Genomic DNA, 17082 nt, shown 5'->3' on the forward strand with positions numbered 1-17082 from the left:
TTCCCAAGCTCAAATAAGCTACCTGGCTCTATCACACAGTCTTCTGTCATAGCATACAACACGTTTGAGTCCCCAAGCACTGTTCCAAAGGAAAGTCCTCTGCGACGGTATCTCACCACTGTGGAATGTCTTCAATGCTCCTTACGCAGTGAACGGACAAGCTCCCCTCTCTCTCCCTTACGCTCCCTCACACAACTTGCAACCTACCTGTGTAATAGAAGATAAATGCATTCTCCAACTCCGGCAGTTCCCCCAAATCACCTCGCTCCGGCACTAAGGTAAAATGAGATGGTCTCGCTAGCCTATTCAGCTCCTTCGGTAGAAATACTGCCTGAGTCAGCTTTCGGCTATCGAAACCCTAATGCACAAAAGGCTCCACAGGAACCTGATTCACCACTTTCTCATTGCCCACACCAAATGCAGTCGTCGGCATCGCTAAGAGCCTTAAATGAAACATGACATCATTCAATTCAGGAACAGGACAATAGACACCACTGTGGGTAACTTTAAATGCACACTTCACTGAGCAACACGCCACTAACTAGTCTCTTCAGGTGGGGGAGGGAGCAGCTCCCAACATTCTGATTGCTTTCCTTCAACCAGTGATTAACTCTATACAACACTGAGAAAAATGCAAAGAAAATATGAGCTGGGACAGATAAAATCATAACTGTCCTGTTAGTGCAGGAGAATAATAGTTTTAAAAGTACAGAAATAGGTAAATTGATACCCCTTAATTTGCACCAACATGTGAAGACAGTTTTGGCATATTAAAAATGGCTGATGCTGCACTGCAAATTTAACAGCAATATTTTGGCCTTTATACCTTAACTTTTTATCTGCCCTCCCCCACCACTGCAAAAAATAGAAATCAAAGATTTTCTTTAAATTAAAAGGATGCATTCTTGCTAAAAAAAAATTTTAAATATAGGACAGAGAGGAGTTTGCATATACATATACCTGATGAAGCATTTACATTTTTAAAGAATATAAAAATATGAACAGAAAACACTATAAATATTTTTAGTGGGTTTTTTAAAAAAATAAATAATTCAAACTATGATATGCAGCCATACAACAAAATAAACACCAATGCCAGGTAATGGTATCAGTAATGGTATCAGGGCACTTATTATGTCCAGTCCAGTTCTGCACTACCGTTATACCTGGATCAGGTACTTCTAAAATGTTAGTAATATCAAAACTAAGGTAAAGGTAAAGGTACCCCTGCCCGTACGGGCCAGTCTTGACAGACTCTAGGGTTGTGCGCCCATCTCACTTGAGAGGCCGGGGGCCAGCGTTGTCCGGAGACACTTCCAGGTCACATGGCCAGCGTGACAAAGCTGCATCTGGCGAGCCAGCGTAGCACACGGAAACGCCGTTTACCTTCCCGCTAGTAAGCGGTCCCTATTTATCTACTTGCACCCAAGGGTGCTTTCGAACTGCTAGGTTGGCAGGCGCTGGGACCGAACAACGGGAGCGCACCCCGCCGCGGGGATTCGAACCGCCGACCTTTCGATCGGCAAGTCCTAGGCGCTGAGGCTTTAACCCACAGCGCCACCCGCGTCCCTAATATCAAAACTACCAGGCCACAATTTCACAAATTTCAGTCTGTCTAATAATTGCACTGCATACAGATGGAGCACACATCTTGAATGTAAGAGGTCTCCAACAATCTCATCAAACCATCATGGGTCATATAGTTTCTGGTACAATGGTACCTCGGGTTACAGACGCTTCAGGTTACAGACGCTTCAGGTTACAGACTCCTCTAACCCAGAAATAGTACCTCAAGTTAAGAACTTTGCTTCAGGATGAGAACAGAAATTGTGCAGTGGTGGTGCGGCGGCAGCGGGAGGCCCCATTAGCTAAAGTGGTGCTTCAGGTTAAGAACAGTTTCAGGTTAAGAATGGACCTCCAGAACGAATTAAGTTCTTAACCCGCGGTACCACTGTACACCTATGGGAGATTGCAGTCAAATCCAACAATGCATATTCTTGTTAGTTAGTAAGTTTTGGAAGTAACGACCACAGAGGTGTATTGCTGATAGGCAGAGACTCAGACCATAGAAATATAATTGGCAGAGAGGGCTCTTTATGAAGTCATTTCCCCTCCTCTCTGGAGTGGGAAGAAACAAAGAAGCATTTCATGTTCCCCCCTCCCTTCCTTTGACCAGCAATGAGGGCATACATGCCCTCTGCTTGCTCCAGCTCAGGCACATGCCTAAGACTGTTTCTTCTGTAAATATAAGCATTTTACCTGCCTATAGCCTCTCTTATATATTAAAACCCATCCCACAAAACCAGCTATCACATATTGATTTCAAAATATGCTGGACCTTGGTATGACCCAGCAATGTTTTTCAAGCAAAAGTCCATACTCAAACAGCACTACATACATATTATCTATGCCTTAAGTATTAAGAGAATGTGAGTATGTCATACTGGTTTTTAAATTAAAAACCCAATTATCTTGCCTTGGCTATATCAGTCCTTGGTGACAAGGCTGCATCCACCTTTGCTGCCTTCTACTTTATTTCCACCACCACCCCACCCGCCATCAGCTGATTGGGGCCTTCTCTAGTCTCCTATGAGGCTCTCCTCTCTGTCTGAAGGACAGAGGGGAGAGCTAGCATTCCTTGCTTCCTGTTCCACAGTAGCAAGATAACTTCCATCATCCAACCCCAGTTTCTGCAACACTCCTCCCCAATTCTCCTTCATCCGCCTCATCTGTCTGATCCTGCCAATCCATGCCTGATCCTGATAGGGCCTCATGACTGATGACATCACTTCAGGTTTAGGCGATTGACCTTAGAAACCCTCAAGCTGATACAAGATAAGAATCAGAGAAATTGAAAAACTACATTTCAAACAATGCACAATGGTCACATAAGGGACGTTGTCTCAAACTGTTCTGTGGACATCTTTCTGCAAGGTACGTGTCAGGGCTCAGGTGTGCTCATTCAGCATGTCTAAACCCAGCATAGTGTGTCACTATGCTGATCTCCATTACCATGTGGTACACTGTGGACCAGAGGTTTAGCACACTGAGTAGCGGTTCATGTAGTTTTGTTTTTACATTAAAAGCTTAACTGGCAGCATGTGGAATTCCCACATAGACATGGTTTATTGCAACATTGAAATAAAGTTTTCTTTTTAATCTACAGTAAAGTTATCTTTACTACTATCCAATGTAACGACCTCTGAAAATTCACAGAATTGCCAGAGCAGGAAATGGAAGATGTGGACATTTATAAAAGGATATTCTATAAAGAGAATATTATTTTGTCCAAATGGGATCTCAGTTTTGTTTATTGCTGCAAGTCTCTATTATTATTATTATTATTATTATTATTATTATTATTATTATTATAAAAAGCTGTCTGTTTGAAATGTTGAGAAATGTATTGTTTTGAGTGCCCCTTTGCCATAAAAATTAACCATGCTTTCAAAAACATATACATTTCCTAAATGCAAATCAACTATAAATGACCGAGGGGAATATTGTGGTCTCAATTTAATGATTTGCAAGCATTAAGTTTCCTACTTCAGGAATCTTAACAAACCATAAATGAACTACAGTCAACTCAGGATCTTCTAGAGGACATTCTGACTTCTTCCCCAAAGTGCAGGGCAATGTATTAATAACCCTCTGCAATGCAGTGCAATGATTATTTAAACCTGTACATCATACTGCAGAGATTTCTATATAAAACAAAAGCTTTTATCTTGCTGATATGCTAAAAACCCAAGTTTTGTACACACATTGTATATACATTGATTCCAGTTTGCAGAAAATGCTTTCTTTCTTACTTTTAAAAGTTTAATAAGATGCTTGACAGAATACTGTTTGAAAACCCCCACCCACCCAACCTTATAGCCAAAATGATTCCAGTTGTGATCTGCAAATTTTCCACTATATTCCAAAGCACTATGGAGGCAAATACATTATCCTTCTAGTAGTAGACTGACAACATCACTGCTGATTCTAGGAGTGCAATATATTCCCACCAATAAGATCTATTTCCAGTTTGTTCTTTGTCAGTCACCTTATTTTCTTTCTCAGGGTCATAACACAGAAATGCTAGAAAGGTTTATTTACACAATGCTTTTGTTATTTTTGTAAACTCTAGATTATGGTTCTGTTCATCAAAATGGATTTTTCCTCCTCTGCAACTTACAGCAAGAGAGGAAGGGCTCCCTCCAGACTTCCTGCAATAGACTTCCTCACTCACCCCTTGCTCAAAAGCTTCCGTCTGTGGAATTCAGTTTCCCCAAACCACCATCACTAGGTTCCAGTTATTACCCTACTATTCTTTGAAGTCTGCACAGCTATCACTTCTGCAGCTGAAGAGATAAGCTTTTTTATTTAAATTTTAAAATTTGTACCACCAAAGACTAGCTTGTCTCTTCAACAGCCAAACCAGGGGTCAGCAAACTTTTTCAGCAGATGGCCAGCCCACTGTCCCTCAGACCTTGTGGGGGGCTGGACTATATTTTTTTGGGGGAAATGAACGAATTCCTATGCCCCACAAATAACCCAGAGATGCATTTTAAATAAAAGCACACATTCTACTCATGTAAAAACATGCTGATTGCCGGACCGTCCATGGGCCAGATTTAGCAGGCGATTGGGCCGGATCCAGCCCCCGGGCCTTAGTTTGCCTACCCATGAGCTAAGCAGTTAAATGGCCAGTCACCTAGACTTTGCTATTCTTACTTTCCCATTAAATTAACTGCACTTCGGAGATAACTGTACATGAAGACAAAGCAATTGACTTAGCCTCTTCCAAAGAAGATTACTCCACAACTTTATGACAGTTCAAGTCCAGCTTTAGCCTGCTCCTGAATTCAAAACACAGAGACATGTCTTCCTTCCCACAAGTTATCCTTGCATCAGAGTGAATTCAAAGGGTGGTGTGGGATGCTCTATTCATGCTGGGCAGGGTAGACAGAACTCTCTTGGCCACCCAGTCACTCACCTTGTGCAATGCTTTAGAGACATTTGGAAGCACCAAGGTTGATCCTTGCTGCTTGAATGCTGACGAACTTCGTAATATAAGTTTGTATGTGTTAAACTGAGCATCAACTTTCCAGCTAGAAAGCAAAGGTAATATACAACACATGTGCAGTTGGCATTCATGACTACAGGGGTGTTTTGCCGGCATATGAACAAAAGTGGGGGAGAATCTTGCATTCAACAGCTAACTTCCACCCCTGAGAATTTTCAGAAAATGGTGATAAATACTAAACCAATTCTGACTTGAGGTGAAGGATCATGAATTGTCTCAAAACAAAGCAAAACCCAGATGAAGTGAAACTAACTCCTTCCCTGAATCCCCTTCTCAGCACATTTTGGAATAATAAAAGGATGTGAAGCGTTTGTGGCAACCACCAGTAATGCCCAGTTACCAATGACAACCAAAACTGGTTGACTCCTTTGGATTAGTTTGCACTTTTAATTAACAGCTGGGCTTGAAGCCTTGCCTCCAGCCTAATTCCTTACCTTACAAGCTTTTCGACCCACTAGCACTTAGGTCAACTCCATTTCCAAAGTATTCCCCACTCCCTGAGAGAAGATTTGGAAAAGATGTTGACTTGTTATGTTTTTGTAGAATACACCCTCCTTCCACTCACATTGCTAATGCTCCTCCAGGTAGTCCTAACACAGGTGATGGATGAGCATATGGAAAGAAGGAAATCTTAGAATGAGAGCATATAATCAGAGGGTAAAGATTTTCCTAATCCTACACAGATATGAAATGATTTGGAATATGGTAACATTGCTGGAACTTACGTATCTTAGGAAACAGAAAAATTGGACAATTAAATTTCTAGAACAAGGGTCTCAACAAACAATGTTTGGGAATGACAAGTTCCTGGATAATATATATGTTTATAAGTTATTTACAATGCTTTATTAATTGATCAGGTAAAATTTATTATTTATATATTAGGATACTATTTTTCTAAGGTTTGAAATAAAGTAAGGTAAGCCTAGGTATTTGTAGGTGGCGTACTCTGTGCTATGATTTTTTGATCTGCTAAAAATGAAGACGTCACATTTTTTTGGAATGATTTGGGGAAATCTAGCTCACCAGTTTATCCTTTGCCCATATAACTAATATCAGCATATTTCACATCAGTGGGGAGCAAAAGCTAGCAAGAGAAAGAAGTATCTAGGTATATGCTATAGGGAACACTGGGATTGACTGCTATAGCACTTTCCGTCTTTCTTGCGGGTTTTCCACGGGCATCTGGTTGGCTAATACAGGATAGGAAAGCTGAACTAGATGGACCTTTGCTCTGGTCCAGCCAAGCTTCTTACATTATTAGGAATCTAGATATGAAGAACAGAAGACTGACTCCCTGAAGCTTTCTCCCAAGAAAATTGGTGGACTCCTACTTAAATCAGGGGTGGGGAAACCTCCAACTCATGGGACAAAATTGACCCACAAGGCAATTTCCTAAAAACACACCCACCAGCTGTCACTGGTGATGCCAACTGATAGGTGGGAAGGCAGCATATAATCCTGCACTGGCAGGGAAAAGGATCGTGGAGCCAAGGCAGCGGTATTTAATCCCTGCTCATCAGCTGGGAAGTGAGGCTTAAATCCCTTAGCAGAAATGCTGTTTGAAGCAGCACACACTTCTCCTTTAAGTCAATGGGCTGGCAGCAGTGGAGTAAGGAAGAGGAGTTGTCCCCCCCCCCCACTGCCACTGACTGCCCACTTGCTTAAAGAAGCGCAAGCTGTTTCAAACAGCACTGTGTTAAACAGGCTAATGCCTACAAAATCTACAACGAAGAACATTGTCTAGTTCGAACGGACTTAAATATAACTGCCGTATTTATTGTCTTAGGCGTAAAGCAGCCAACTGTGCGAAAATAGTTTAAGGGGCATTGGCGAAGTTGCCATTTTTAAACGCAACTGCCCTAAACGTTCATGAATACATTCAAGTGGCACCGGGCTTTGCTGCATTCCACCCTGATCTTTCCCTACCCCATGGGTCGGCAGAAGAAAGCCTTCCACACAAAGTTTCCAACACAAATGAGTAACAGCAAAAACACTGACCACACAGAAAGGTCAAGCTGCTCTCATTACATGTGCACAGCAGGGCCACAGTATGGTAAGCATCAGAAATTTTCCCGCAGATATAAAACACTGCACTTTTTCACTTTACATTGTTGATTCTATTTTTTTTGTAACTGAAGGGTGCATAATTAGGAACTTTCAGAGTATATTCATCTATTAGCATGAGTTACATTCAAGAGCAACAGACACAAAGCTTCCTTCCCCCTTATCTGAGGTAATGGACTATCCTGGATTAACTCAATAAACTATAAATTTACCTCTGTTTTGCAATTTGTAACTAATTTATGAACTGATCAGTACTGCGGTTCAAATCTTGCATTGCAAGCATGCTCTCAAAAGCCTTTCCTTCTTGTCTCGAACTTAACACTGAAAGGGTTAGTGGTGGCACAGATATGTCATCTGTGATAGCGAAGTCAGAAATGGAGCTTGTAATGAGGGAGGACTACTCCACATTTATGCACAAATTTGGGTTTCCGCTACCCTGATGTCCACCTTATATACCCCACCAGTTTTCATGTCAAATAAATGAATAGTTTTTCAAATAAGAGGGATTTTTCAATTCATAATATACTGTGTATTATGCTGATGTTACTCCTTCCAAATGACATTTCTGACCTTTAGCTGCTATGGAAACAAGTCACCTATATAGGCCAACTCTTTAATTATGCAATGATCCATTTTCAAAAGAAAAAAGGGGGTGTCCCAGGCTATCTGCTTGGCAAAAGACACTGAATGTTGAACACTGTTCGTTCTGTTGTAAAGACTTCTAAATTTAAGTGTGATGAACAGTACAAAAACAATGTATAAATTGCTGCACAATAAGGGGGCAGGAAATACCCTACTTTTGCACCCAGGATGCAAAGTGGGGTAATTCAGGCTACACACAGCAGGAATCTACCATTTTCAGCTGACTGCAATAGGTAGACTAGACCAGGGGTGTCCAACTTCCAAGAGACTACAGTCTACTCCCACTATAAATAAACTGGCAGTGATCTACCCATTTGATTGACCAGAGTTTTTGAGCTTTTTGGAGGGAGGAGGACAAAAGTTGTGGAGATTTTTTTAGGGGGAGGGACCAGAGTTGTGGAGCTTTTTTTAGGTGGAGAGATCAGATCAGAGTTGTAGATCAACCAGGATTGACTAGGGACAGCAGCCCATGATCGGCCAGTTGGACAGGCCTGGACTAGACCATTCCTAATATTTTCAATTGCTGTTTAGCCTTGCACAATGGAACATGAAATCAGAATAAAACTGCTTTTAAAAATGCAAAATACCATATCCAGATTGGATCTCATAATATTTCTATTCTTTCTGAGTGAAGTCGTGGGCTCAGGGAGGGGTCTGTACCCTCTCACTTTAAGATTAGAGCAAGGCACCAAAATCTTTTCTTAAACTTACCTGCCAACTGCAGAACATTTAACTGGTCACTTTCTAAAGCCCTACAAGAAAGACTCCATGACTTAAAAAATATATAGCAGAGAGCACAGTCACCAGGATACATTAACAAGAATGTGGCACCTCTGGAAAGGACAAATGAAAGCCAAGGGCCTGCTACCAATGGAAGAATGCTGCAGTAGGCCACTAGGATCAAAGGAGTAAAGTAGTCAGTGATCCCGCAATCACATAAATTGTGGGTAATTTGCGGGAAAGCATAGAAATGAAGCAGCTAAAGAAAATACAGTGGACGCTCGGGTTGCAAACGTGATGCAAACGTGATCCCTGCGGGAGTGCCGCGACTGCGCGCGCACGGGTGGCAATTCAGTGCTTCTGCGCATGCGCCGAAACCAGGAAGTAACCCATTCCGGTACTTCTGGGTTCGGCGTGATGCACAACCCGAAAACGCGCAACCTGAAGCGTCTGTAACCTGAGGTATGACTGTATAGTTGTGCCACATTATGATCATCATGCAAAGACTGCTGTAAGTGGTGTCTTGTGTGATGATTTACCGTATCATAACACATCGTTCTGGCACGAAGAGTTTTCACACTGGTATCAGCCACCTTCTAGAAGTACTAATGCTAATTCTGGTTACATCACTGAAGAAATGAGATAATTGCTACTTCTCCACTTTTAAAAGGAAACAAAAAGCCAGTAACTCTCAGCCTGTGCAGACGTTTCATTGCTGAACAATGCGGCACATTCACTACTGAATGAACCCCAGAGCATGGCGAGTCTCTGGGAGGCCACTAGACTGGTTACTATTGCACTAAGCATAACCCTCTCATAAGAGCTATTAGCTGGCATGCTTGGTGGAAAATCAGTGTTTCTCTGGAAGCAGCTGTTAACCACTACCACCCCACTTCAATTCTCCTTTTTATTTAAAAGGATAAGGAATGACTAGGCTTGGCATACTCCAAGTTTTCCATGCAAATTTTGTATCTTTTAGAACTCTCTCTATGCAAATGATATCTACAAAATATCTGGGCCAGAATCCAAAGAGTTACTTACTATGAAATAGTTTTGCCCACCCACTCCCCATCTCATGCCATATAACAAACTGTTCTTTAAAGTACCCTATGTTTCTAAAGCAGTTTGTCATGCCATATGCTTAAGCTTAGGAAACACAAGTCTAAGGCCGGCTGGATGTTTGGAACTGCTTATGCAGTTTCTTTGGGTCCCAGACCTGCCAAAATTCAACTTTTTTGCTTTGGTACTAGGTAAAGATTATGGTTTTTTTTTTTTTTTTTTTAAGTATAATGCAAGAGCAGTGAGCAGAATGAACATGTGCATTAAGGACAGAATCATTTATACAGCAGACTTCAGCTTTGCATTATTTCCAGCAGCAGTTCACAAAGAGTCTAGCTGTTGTACATTTATTTTTAAAAGAGCTTGCCTCTTTGGCAGTGAAATAAGCCAGCTAAGCAGTGACTGCATAGAGACAATGCAGCTACAAAGCCACAGATGAAGTTCAGTAAAGCCTGTAACTGTATCCAATGGTTACATTTAATTATACAAACTAATGAGGGAATAGATACATTGTATGTATATTGCTTTAACTGTTCAGGACAAATAAACACAAAGTGTGGAGTACCCACAGCAAGAGAGATTTTGATCAGATGTGTATGTAAAAGGTATATATGTAGCAGTGATCATGCTAAAGCAAGAGCCCTCTCTTAATTTTTGAACCTTCAGCCTTGCAGTGCAGTCCCACCTGTCCAGGAGAGACCCCATATCCTCTGGAAAGAGTTATTGGGGACAGGGGAGGAAGGGAAAAATCAGTTTTGCAAGCTGCCTTTCACTCACACAAGCAGTGGAGACAACTCACTAATTAATTAACAATAGAGTTTGGAATGCAGCATTCAAAATCTTCTTGTAACCTTGCAACTAGTGGGGAATGCTTTGTCTGGAAGCAAAAAATGGCATCCTATTATAGTTGCAAGGATTGTGGAAAGCACCAGACAAAAGGATTATGGATCAAGATGACAGTCAGGATCTAAAACCCTGATGCTGATGCAGAACAAAGTGTGAAAAAGGTTCACCTCTGTCTGTCCTGAGACAACTGCACTGAGAAGTACAGTGGAGAAAAGTATCATGGTGGCAGGCTAAGGGTTTTTTTTGGGGGGGGGGGCAATTGCCCTTCATTCCTCTTTACCAAGTTCATCAGGTAAAGGAAGAGGAAAATGGACACCTAGCCTCACTAAGCAGGAGGTAAGAGGTGGCTTCTCTCTTTGGGAAGGCCGGGCAGAATGAACATGCGTCTCTTGAAATTAACTGAGGGGGGTTGGAGGAGCTGAATTGAGATTTGAATGTTTTTAGCTAAGTTAGTTGAAGGCAAACTGATTTGGAAGGTTGGGAGTTTCAGAAAGCTCAGACCTCTCTCTGCCATGAACCATAGCTGTCAACTTTTCCCCTTTCTTGCAAGGAATCCTATTTGGAATAAGGGAATTTCCCTTAAAAAAAGGGAAACGTTGACAGCTATGCCTTGAACTCAAGTTTGTGACCTTGGGCAAGTCACTTGCCATTCAGCCTCACTAGTCTGCCTTCTGCAGACCGGGTGGTGCAGAAGCAAATGTGGGATCAAAGGGAGCAATTGAATGTTGAGCCCCCACCTCTGCCTTGCACTCAGACTGTAGTCTTGGGATATTCCATTCAATGCCACAAGCCAAAGAGCAGTGATACCATCCCGAAAATATTTTACATAGTTTTCAACTAAAAGGAATTGTCATTATGAGATGGCTGCATTTATCTCCAAGGATATCTAACTCCTTTGGAAGAAACTTCCAAGATGCTATTATCTGAAGACTGAAATGCTTATTTCTGGACATTTATCAGGTTTCTTTCCTAAGCTTTGGTCACCCCAAACCCCTTATCTATTTTCTTAGATTGTTGACTCTATAACACTCACACACACACTTATGATAAAAGCAAAAGCAAAGCTGCTGCAGTGTGTTTATAACCTTTTTGAATCTATAAATATTACAAGCAATAGGACATTGTTTTCATATATTTTCATCCTAATCCATGCAAGTTAAATGGGACTTGTTTCCAAGGAAGCAAGCCCAGGACTGGAGGCTTTTGGCAATCACAAGAAAGCAGGCTATGAAAAGGCATAAAAGCTGAAGCTGACAAAACACAGTTATATTCATTTTTGAGCAAAATCCTTTCAAACGTGCTTAAGACACACAGTTATAAGAATGCAACACAGTACGTGTAAAGATGCATAAGAGGAGAAAACAGACACAGAGGAGAGTTAACAAGAATCAAAGGAAGTACAAGAAAAGAATTGCTTACCCTACAGATGCTTCCTCTGCAACAAACAAGCTCATTTTTCACAGGGCTGGATGGGTAAGCCTACCCACACTCCATTAAATCAATTGTTCATTTTGCAAATTGGCTTAAAGCTGCTCTTGGGCATTTTATACATAGAGATGCAGCTGCCTAGAAATGCATCTGCAAAGTGAGGCAAAAACAAACAACACCACATTCACATACCGATGAGAGAGAGAGAAAGAAAGAGAGAGAGAGAGAGAGCGCGCACGCACACCCACGGGATCGCTAATGAATTCTCCGAAAGAACCAGCCTAAATGGCTATTCACTGAAAGGTGTTCAACACAAGATTAACAAGTGGCTAAGAGCCACCCTCCGGTTTTGATTTTTAAAGCTGCAGTTTTTTGATACCACTGCTGGCAACCAGCCATCACTGCAGGCCTCAAAAAGTAGTGGAAAGCTTAAAAGGGGGAAAGAGCCTGCCGGGAAAATTCTTCTGAGCCTGCAGCTCTGCAGCACTCTCGTTCTTTACAAGAAGGAAGAGCAAGAACCCTCATCCCATCGCCAGTCTTTCAATGCAAACTCTAAACAGGAAAGGTAAGGAGGTCTATGTGACGAATCACTTAGCCCAGCTCTAATATAGTAAATATTATGACTACTCTTATGGGCTACTCTTAAAAATAAAACCACACACACACACAAATATCAAATATGCTCTCGCCAGCAGCAACATGAGTAAAACAGGGGAAGAGATTGAAGATAATAAAGCTAAAGAAACTGATTTTCTCAGGCATTTCTCCTGACTGTTTCAGGAACTGACGAAGGGGGAGTTCCATAATCAACAGCATCAACCATCAAAGAAATCTTTATATTTTACATACATTGCAATTTATGGACAACCACTTGTTTCAGTCTGACATTAACCACAGTCCTTTATATACACAATGTAAATAAGGTATGCTGTGCTAATAAAACGAGCCCCCTTTCCCTTAACAAGGAAAGACACAAACCTAATAAATATATGGTTTTACAATATAAATCACAGTGGAACAGCTTTCCTTTCATATGTTTTACAGTCGTGCATTTCATTGCTTAGCTCTGTCTATATTTTAGGATACTTTATTTATTTAGGATACTTTAAAGAATAGCTTTATTCTTCTTGGAAAAATTATCTGTGTAATTTCCCTATTAACTTTTATCTTAACTGCTGTCACACTGAAAGAATTCTGTAGAAGGTTTTAGGAAATGTGAGTTTAGGTTAGTTTCCAACATATTAAATTGCTGTGATTTAATGTTCTATAAGTCTTGCGAGTCAAAGAAAAACAAAAACAAAAAATCCTGTAAAACACAAATGTCTTGTGTATAGATGAAATCTAAAGTTCAGCACTGAGACTTGAAGAAAGTTTCCAAGTTTCAGTAAACTGGTCATAAGACACAAGTTTATTTGAATGTTCTTTTGCTTGTTACATTTGCTGGAAAAGTGGGGAGATAAATAGTTGCCTTTAGGTGGCAAAAAAACCAAGTCAATGGTAACTTTTTAGAGAGTGTTAGACTAAGTCAGACTTGCCCAGCCTGGTGCTCTCCAAATGTTGCTGGCCATATTGACTGGGGCTGAGGGGAATTTTAGTCTAAAACATTTTGTTTGGTGACTGCTGCCTATGTCATAATCTCAGAATTCCAAATCTGCCCTGGGTGCCAAAAAAACTTGTGACAACCAGATAGTATATTTTCACAACCTGGTTTAGTCCATAGGAGCCAATTCCTATGGGCTGAGGTCCCATTGCCCTCCATAAAACATTTGAGGGGGCTGTGCCCCAAAGTTGATGGGCATTGCCATTCAAATGGTGTTTGTGTGCACGCTGCATCTTGTGATCAATTATACCTGGGCCCCCCAATATTTTATTCAAGTTGGCACCGCTGTATAGAGAGGAATAGGATTCTCTAAAATTATACCCTCAAACCTGAGTTTTAACCAAGCTTAGCAAGTGTCACAATAGTGCACTTAAATCAGGAAGAGAAGGGTGGGATGCTATTTTCTTTAATCACAAAATAAACTTTCTGTATTCAAACTAAATAAGCCACCAGTGTTTAGGCTAAACATATTTGATAGAATTATTACAAAAGTAACCAAAAGAGAGAAATGTTTGGATATTACATTCAGGGCTATTTTGTTGAGAAAGAAAAAAGTGATGACTTTAGATAAGAATCATGTGGATGTCCCAGCACAATCCTGTGCTGGAATGTTAAGACCATCACGTTTTTCTTTCCTCAGTTCTCAAATATACTCAGTAATTATTTTAACCTGAACTTTGCATGGCCTTAAATGTAAAAAGCAAGCACACAGAAGAGCTCTACTCAGTGCTATTTGGGTGGTATAATAAATAGGCATGATACTTGAAAATATCAGCTAACTTCAAGCTGAGGTCAGGAGGAAGCTCCTTGGCGAATAAAAATATCTTGCATCATTACATGCTACATTGCGGTGAAAGATTAATGACAAATCCAGTCCAGGAGGGATTGTTGTTTGAGGAGTGACACCAGACAATTCTTAAAAATACTCAATTAGGAGATTAAAATGACTGATCCCATTTTGATCCATACCATAGATTCAGGTTCTTTAGTCTGAACAGGTAGAACAGAACACACTGCCATTCAGCTATCACTTTAGCTGATTTAAAACTGGTGTTTACTTATTCTTTCAAATTTTCAATCCATTACCTAAACTGATGGACAAATGTATTCTAAGAACACAACAAAGGCAAATAGTCTACCTTCATACTTTCTTTTACTGTTCAGAGTAATCTTTGTCCAATCTTGTGAAGGCAAGATGCAATTAGAATTAAAGGAAAATAAATCAGATGTTAAAGCCATTACCAGCAAGGTTTCCTCAATGACTTGTCACAGGAGCCTTTCTTAAACCTTGACGTGACCTCAAAAAAGATGCTTGGTCTTGATGACAGCACCGTTTCCTTAACACAAGAAGCCTTCACAGTGATCCTAAGGACACGACTATCACCAACAAGGACTACCATCAAAAGATAAGTCTTACTGTTACTTGTTGCAGGGGTGGAAGCATGTAATTTTCCAGATGTTGATGAACAACAATTCCCACCAGCTCCTACTCTTGGTCATGTTGGCTGAAGCTAATGAGAGCTGGTATGTAACATCTGGAGGCCCACAAGTTTCCCATCCCTGGACTATTGAATGGCCATGTTCAGCCAATCATATCTCAGCTCATTCAGATACGATGTGCAACAACCTTTTGACCCTGTATGCTGTCCACTGATCATGAATGAGTACTAGGCATGATGGCTATGCTGTGCCTCCACAGCTGGAGGCGGTTTGTTTCTGAATGCCACTTTCTGGAAACCACGAGAGGAGAGAGTGCTCTCTTGTGCACTGGTTGACCACTGTGAGAACAGGATGCTGGACAAGATGGACCACTGACCTAATCCAGCAGGCTCTTATGTTCTTAGGGAGTCTTAGATGTACCTACATCAGGGTTGTTGTGAGGACAAAACGGGGGAAGGGGCGAACTGTGTTCATCACTTTGAGCTCCTTGGAAGAAAAATGGGGAGGGGGGGGGTATGTTTTACATAGGACTAAGTAAAATTTCTTCATTGAGGCTTTAGAATATCCATTTAACTTTTAGATATAAGATTTCAAAGGAACCAGGATGCGATGCACAATGTCTGAGTTTTAAAGGAGCCAGAACTCTTGCAATACCTATTACAACTGAAACCAATACCCTAAATGAATATTTGTAACAATTGTGTTTCCCAAGGCTGAAATATAAAGCAGCAAATAATTTTGCTTTTTGGCAGATGGCTAAAATACCTCTAGCTCAGAATCTTTGAACTGGAATTCTAGTTTATTCCATGTATCAAAGTCAGTCCGCCAAACACAATAATTAAATGCCTCCAGAATAAAGGAAACTTGCCAGAATTTGCAAGTTCAATTGAAAAATAAGCATCAACTTGCATAGTCAAGATGCAGCAAAAGAAGTTGAACTTTATACCTCAAGTTATAGATGAAAGCAGATGCTAATATTTTTGTTTGTGCTGTCTCCATAGGAACTAAAAGTAACAAAAGATGAAGATTTCCAAAGAACAGTTATCAGGTTTGATTTAGTACCTCCAGTTCACACATACTAACACTTCCCTTGAGTCACAAATATTGAAATAACGTGAAGAGCAGCAACGAAGACCCATCTTGAAGCCTCCCAGTTATCACTAATCTAAAATATTACTTCCCTCTTGGGCTGGTCCCAATCTTTTAGATAAAAGTTGGATCATAGCAGTTAATGCCAACTTAAACACAGATACATAGTTGTGTCCAGGGGATCTGGACTGAGGGATCTAGCCTTCAATAATACTGGTCTCATGGGGAGAATCCCATTCACCACCCAGTCTCAGGAAGCTGGATATGCCGGATCTATGTATATGCAGCTGTTAAGGCACACCTCTGCATTATTTAGGATGAATGCATGGTTGGGCCTAGTATCATATACCCCCAAAACATTCCTCAGATGAAAATAGGGACATTTCTCACTCCCCTCCCAAACTGTCTCTCTTTGATCCCTCATTTTTTGTCCCTCAGCCAGAGCATTTCTACCACCACTACACCAATGGGCCTTGGCACCAACACCCTTCATGATTCTGAAAACCCCTGAACCCTAATTTTATTATATTCATTGGTAGATTTGCCAAAAGAAAAACACAAGCCAATAAATAAATTTTAGAAAGGGGCAAGTTTTTTCTGGGGGTACGCAGGGGTACGCATACCCTAAATATTTTGTGAATCTAAGTTTTGCCTCATATTTCAATATGAGTAGAAAAATGAGAGTACCCCTAAACATTTTTTAAGAAAAGAAAACAGTGTGAGTGTGTGTGTGTGTGTGTGTGTGTGTGTGTGTGTGTGAAGACTCTTCCTTTCTTCATGCCCAGGGTGTCCCTGCCCTCTGCCTGCTTCTCAGAGCTGGTGTGTCACAGCCACTACTGCTGCCATCGCTCAGAACAAGCACCAGCTCATTCTCCATCCCGAGCTTGGTGGGAAAAATAGGGACATTTTGGGATCAGATCAGAAGCTGGGATGGCTTTCATACTTCCAGGACTTTCCCTGGAAAATAGGGTCACTTGGAGGGTATGAGTAACAATGCACCAAGAAAAGTTGTCATGTTATTGGCAACCAACTATATGTACCTCCATGCAAATATGTGCAAAAGAGGACGGGGGGCGGGATACGAATCTTAGGTGCTCTCTATATACAGCACCTCCTGTCA

The 17082-nt window shown here is 41.0% G+C and overlaps 1 protein-coding gene across 4 annotated transcripts in view; it reads right to left on the reverse strand.

Annotated features, from left to right (window-relative positions):
- PLEKHG1 (pleckstrin homology and RhoGEF domain containing G1) overlaps positions 1–17082 on the reverse strand; it is a 101297-nt gene that overhangs the window by 43208 nt on the left and 41007 nt on the right. Inside the window, exon 2 of one of the 4 annotated variants that reach the window (XM_028723661.2) lies at positions 11825–11983. The exons of 2 other annotated variants lie outside the window; for them this stretch is intronic. The gene's annotated coding sequence lies outside the window, so the exon portion shown is untranslated. Of the gene's footprint in view, positions 1–207; positions 421–11824; positions 11984–17082 lie in introns of those variants that run through there. One more of the 4 variants, XM_028723662.2, reaches the window with a different exon arrangement.

The sequence above is a fragment of the Podarcis muralis genome, chromosome 3, assembly GCF_964188315.1.
Source record: "Podarcis muralis chromosome 3, rPodMur119.hap1.1, whole genome shotgun sequence".
Classification (NCBI taxonomy): domain Eukaryota; kingdom Metazoa; phylum Chordata; class Lepidosauria; order Squamata; family Lacertidae; genus Podarcis; species Podarcis muralis.